The 6,000-nt window shown below is 44.4% G+C and overlaps 1 protein-coding gene across 2 annotated transcripts in view; it reads right to left on the bottom strand.

The window, feature by feature from the left end:
- The window catches only part of PAPPA (pappalysin 1), a 452,227-nt gene that overhangs the window by 213,032 nt on the left and 233,195 nt on the right, over positions 1 to 6,000 (bottom strand). The gene's annotated exons all lie outside the window — the stretch shown is intronic.

Below are 6,000 nucleotides of genomic sequence, written 5' to 3'. Positions count from 1 at the left end.
GTGTGTAAGAGAAAGAGAAGAATAGAAGGAGGTTAGAGGTGAGCAGGAATTAATAGAAGAAGAGCCAGGGATTTTTTTTCCCCTACAGAAAGCTGGGATAAAAATAGACAAAAAATTCACATTTCGTTTACACCAATGTAAGGGAATTACTACAGATTTACACCGGCATCAGTTCAGAATCAGGCTGAGACATTTATTTTTAGATGTCACACTTCTAAAAACCAAATACTGGAGCAGTCTTCATTCATTGTCCCAAACAAAGCAGTATCAAATCCGTAGCATGCAGGGCCATGGCTGTAAAATACTGCAGTATTTTTTAAATATGTAGACTAGTAGGGTTGGTATTTCCAGGCTAGTATTTAGTAGAAAAGATGGAAATGAAAGACATACAATCCTGCATGGAGCATTGCCTCAGGACTATTTGGGATATAACGAGCGATTTAAGGAAGAAAAGACATTATTCATATTATTGATTTATATTACAGCGGTGCCTAGAGGCCGTACCAAAGAACAGAACCTATTGTGCCGGACTTTGTACAAATACATAACAGAGGCTGCCACAAAGAATTTACAATCTCAATAGACAAAAAAAGACAAAGGGGCAGGAGAAAGAAAATAATATCCCCATTTCACAGATAGAGACTAAGTGATTCCCTTATACATAAAGCTCTCCCAGGGCCCTTGTCCCTGCAGATCTCCCTCTCTCAGGCCTACACAGCAAAAGCTGTGCACAAGCGAGCTTGAATCCAGCTAGAGTGGAGGATAACAGCAATGAAGACAGCACAGCTTGGGCTTCAGAGCAGGAGTAACAGCCTAGCACAGACCCTGGGCGTGTATTTGACTCACAAGCCTGCTCAAAATCCTGCGTTGTGCTCTCTTCACTGCTCTTGTTACCCGCACTAGGTGGATTCAAGCTAGCTCAGGTACGCTAGCCCCAGCACAACTTTTGCTATGTAGATGTTCTCTAACTGAGCCGGAGACTTGCCTTATGGAGTGTAGTCCTGTCACAAGCTCTGGGTACAAATACTGTATGGGACTTGAGGGAACCAGCTCACCCTGTGACAAACCTCAGCATTTAGGAACCTTAATTTACCACCCTTCACATACGCAACACCCTCTCTCCATTCCACCCCCCCCACCGTGACCACTGTTCCACCTTTATTTTCAATTACTGTATTTATTAGCGAAGCCACAACATAGAGTCTTTTGTAAACTGCTCTCCTGAATATGGGGGTCTGACCACTTGAGTAGCCAGCAGAACCCATACGTCAGGACCTTTAAATACTCTCTGGGTTCTGGAACGGAAGCCTTCTCAAAATTTGCCAACTTCCCTCCCTTCACCAGTTCTACCTTGCCTCCACTGGGGGAGGAGAGAGACAGAGGGGAAAATATTTAAAGAAACCCCATGGCTTCCCTCCCAAACAAGTATGAGGTTTTGCAACTCCACCCCCCCCCCAATGTTGCGGTATTCTCCCCTCCCCCCTCCCTATTTCTGCTATCAAAATGAACTAAATCACAAACGCACTGAAGTGTTTCTAAAATGACAAGCCACTAGTAGCTAATACGAAATGAGGAAGTTATCCTAAACTCAGTGCCAGGTACCCACTGCACAAAACAGCCACCAAAATTGGCACCAGTTATTTGAACCCTTGAGCAGAGTGGCCAAAAATACAGTGAACTATGGAGTCAGACCAATTTATCCTCTCACCCCACAGGTGGCTGATTCAGGTCACGGTTTAGCAGCATTGGCAGAGTATCTTGGTGGAAGACTATTCCCACTGCTTGCCAGGCTGCACCTACTATGCAGATAAACATAAAAAAAAATCACTGTAGTTTGTTGCCTTACCCAGCCCTTTCTGTTCTATTCCTTATACCATGCCCATCACCTTGGTATCAGTTCACCTTCCAGCAATGCAGTAAGCGATGGGACTAGAATGTGTCACATATGGTTCTGTCTTTCTATGGTAATCAAATCAAATAGATATTTAATTTAAAAAAAACCCGCAGTGACAAATCCATGCAAGCGAAAAACCGCAGACTGTTGAAGAACAAAAGATGCGGCATTATCTGCCCGTTTTGGTACTACATTACCTGCCTATCTGCTTTGTATGGGGGGGGATATCAAACGTAGCATCTGTGCAGAAGTAGTCACTCAGTTGAAAGTGCACCTGCTAAAAAACCAGCTGGCTGGAAAAGCACCAACATCACACCCCACCCATTGAGTCCAATGAAAGTGTATTCATCTGCTAGCAGATTAAAAAGTATAGGAGGAAATCACATGGGTATGAAACTGTGTGTCAATGTGCTCTGATGCTGCTGTTTGAACACTGGAGCGCTACTTCGTATCTAGGGTGACCAGATGTCCCAATTTTATAGGGACAGTCCCGATTTTGGGGTCTTTTTCTCATATAGGCTCCTATTATCCGCCCCCCCGTCCCGATTTTTCACACTTGCTGTCTGGTCGCCATATTCGTATCCCTTGTGTACCTTCAGATTAACCCACTTGTTGAAACCCTGCTGGAGGCATTTCTCAAATGGCTTACTGCACACTGAGCGTGTGACTTTAAAAGAGCTCCACCGTGTGCTGATTTTGGCATTTCTTTCCCCTTGGATTCTGCTGCAGTTGTGTGTTCACCAAAGAGGGAAGCTGGGAAAACACAGGCACTCCCTTACATATGAAGGTCTATTAACTTGGGATCATGCTCTCTGTTGGCAGCCAGAGGGATAGAGATGGAGAGAGAGAGAGAGCATGTGAGTGAAAGGGGAAAAAAAAAAAGAAAACAAAACACAAATAACTTTTACTCTTCGGCGCAGGCACGCCTTTTTACTCCAGCTCCCACGTCTGATCATTCACACAATCCTCTCGGCTCCTACCTATTAAAGAGTCAACGTCACACTGCTAACAAAACACAGGCCATCCAACTCTTGAGGCTTCTACCAACAACACACACAGGCAAGAACAAGCCAGGAAGAGCCCATTTCTTAGCAATTCTCAGGGTGAAAACGTAGACTGGACTATCTTGGGAGTCCAACAAACGCAGGGTCAACTGTGCATTGCAGTCTATGTATTACACGGGTTTTAGGTAATCCAACTGGATCAAGGGTCACCCTGGTTTAACCTGGTTAAATTAACTCCTTGGTTTATGCACTAGAGATGCATCCCGATGTAGAAAGGGCTGCATTAGAGATTATTGCTGTCGTTGAAAGCAATCATAAAGCGCTGTTGTGATGCAGGACGTGGGGGTGTGTCTCTGCAACCGCTGTGCGACCTGACTGTATGGTGTTTTGTGAGGTCGCCTGTGCTGCATGTGTGTCTGCTGTACGGGCTGGCGTAGCGAAGGGATATTCCATGCTCCGAGTCTGCCTCTGGGCAATCGAGGCTGGAGTTTTGCACAGCACATATTAGTGGGTCAAACTGCAATTTTCTCCCACAGCTTTGCTTCGCAAAATGCCAGAACCGAGATCAATGAATCCAAGCAGGGCAGAAATAACCCCACTGCCAACCAGTGTGAAAATCGGCAGACTCTGGTACCGAGGGTTGCCTACCATCAGAGACGGGGGGCGGGGGGGGCCCAAAGTGATGACTAACCAGTAGAGTAGCTCTATAAAATTAGGCATTTATAAAAATAAACTGAATACAGCAGCAAAGGGCAACACAAGGAAATTTGGCTTCTGAGCAGCCCAGGAGCTCCCTTTAGCCTGAAATAGAGCAGCTCCTTCTCTCTCAGGGCTCACTTGGAGAAGCCGATGGCAACCTGGATTCTACCTGAGATCTAGAGTGAATGAATTCAGTGCACATCCATTCTGCCCTATGGGCCGGCAAATGGAGCAATGATTATTCTAAAATCCGGGGCTGAACCGGCAGGGTGCGGGGGGAGGGAGGGACAGAAGCATTGGTGAGGGAGGGCAGAGGAAGTGACAGGAAGGATACTAAAGAAAATGAGAAGTTTCGTTTCACAGAGGTAATATTCTGTCGTTATTTATCTCCTGTGCAACCCCGCTGACTCCCTCTCCTCCCCACAACGTATCACTGGTAAAGACAACGCTAGACTCTAGGGGCCAAGACTGCCGCTTACACCAGCAGTGAATTTGGCCCCATCTCCGCTCCCATTTTAGTGTCTAGACAGACTACTGACTTCCGTGGGGTCACACCAATGGGACTCGCAGGGCCGAATCAGATTCCTAAATCTGTCACATCCAAAACAAGTGAAAACGAGAAAGCCAAGTTTCTGGGCACCCTTGAGTCTAATCTCTCCCTAACCTTGCAGCAGGTCTGGGAGACCGTTAGTGTGTGGAGGATACTCCAAGTGAGTTCCTCCTTGGATCTATTCCAGGTGTTTACACACACAGCCAACGCTGGCTCCACTTCAACTGGGGGAGGTGGAGTTTACCCAAAAAAAAAAAAAATCAAATCAGCGTTCTCTGGAGTAAAGCTACAAGCTTTATGGTTCTAAACTGGGGCATTTCTTTTCTAGCGGCATGTTACTTCCGTGCATAAAATGGGTCAGGTGTTTTATACAAGCAATAACTTAAACTCCCCTATTCAATTAAAATCTTTTATTTTACTACTAACCACCTTTGGGCATGTGTGTATCTAGATTCCTCATCATGTGGATTACACAGTCTTGTAAAACAGTGCTTCCGGTGTTTGATTAAATAAGTGTATATATTTGCTTCGTATTTTCATTGACAATATCTGTGTAAACCTACACTCTGTCTTTCCCCACTTGAAAGGGAAGCAATTTCAGACCTACTGTTGTAAATCAAGATTAGGAATAAGGGAGGAGGGGGGAATAATAAATAATGGGGAGTGGTGATAATCTAATCTCTTCCTTGCCTGAGATCACTCATCTCTCCTTCCTAGTTGGACTTCAGCTTTTTTCCTTACCATAGGCAGAAGGAAATACAATCTACTCTCAATACACTGACAAACGCACCGCATTCGCCTCCTTAAAAGTGCACACAGCAGCTGGGCACAGGGGAAAATTAAAGCAATTTGCTGCCGAGTCTGCTTTGTTTTTGTTTTTTTTCCTGAGAAGGAAGAGACTTTCTTGAATGACAACAATCCCATAGGTCAAGTATAGTGCAGTCAAGAGAAAGGAAATAAAAGCATGGAATGTGGCAGGGAGGCAGGAGGAAAGCAGCCCTAAAGGCTGATCAGTGACTATATCAAGAAGAAGAAAAGCATCCGCTGGTCTCTTGTAGGAAATGACTCTAGTTAAAGGGGAAGGGAAAACCCTCCCTGTCTCTTTAAGGCATCCTACGACATGGAAAAATTGTACTTTCAGGGAATCTCCTTGCCAAAAGAACTGTAAAATATGTCCTCCTCTCTGCCCCTCCACCATCCCGCGTCTCCTCCCCTGTTTGGTTTGGTTTTGTTTAAAGGGCATTTCCATTTTCTATAGCTTTTTTCAGAGCAAAGATGAATGTTTGAGCGATTATGAGGGTTTGTAAACCTTTTACTTTGTCAAAAGTATCCAGTTTTATGGCAGCTTCACCACACATTAGCACTAAAGCAGAGAGAGGGAGCGGGAAAGAAAAAGAACACACATTGCTGATGGGCTCATAACTTTTAAATAAGAAAAGTGCAATACTCCTCATTATTGTCCTGATCCAACAGCTTAGCTCAGTAACTGGTCTCAGTACTAAACAATTTCACAGGGCAATTTGACCTTACAATCATGTGTGTTACACTTGTGATTTCAAAGGGGAGAAAAAAAAATACTAAAAACATCCTCTAGATGCTGTACCAATCAAGTATTAGCTGAGTGTTGAGGGGTTGGGAACTTTATGAACTAAATGTGACTACTGAGGCTTCACAATAGCCAAAAGTTCCTTTACAGCTCTTTGGAACCACATGCTAATCTACTGTCTAAAAAGGTAACAGCTGAAATAAACTGAAAAGCTAATAAAACCCGAAGAAATCAAATAGGATCCTCACACGCGCATTCCCACACAAACAAATTACGTATGCATGAATTTTTTATACACACACACACA

This window comes from Mauremys reevesii, linkage group 19, assembly GCF_016161935.1.
Source record: "Mauremys reevesii isolate NIE-2019 linkage group 19, ASM1616193v1, whole genome shotgun sequence".
NCBI lineage: Eukaryota > Metazoa > Chordata > Testudines > Geoemydidae > Mauremys > Mauremys reevesii.
Note: the sequence above shows the minus strand (reverse complement) of the source record. Positions and strands in the feature narration are given on the sequence as shown.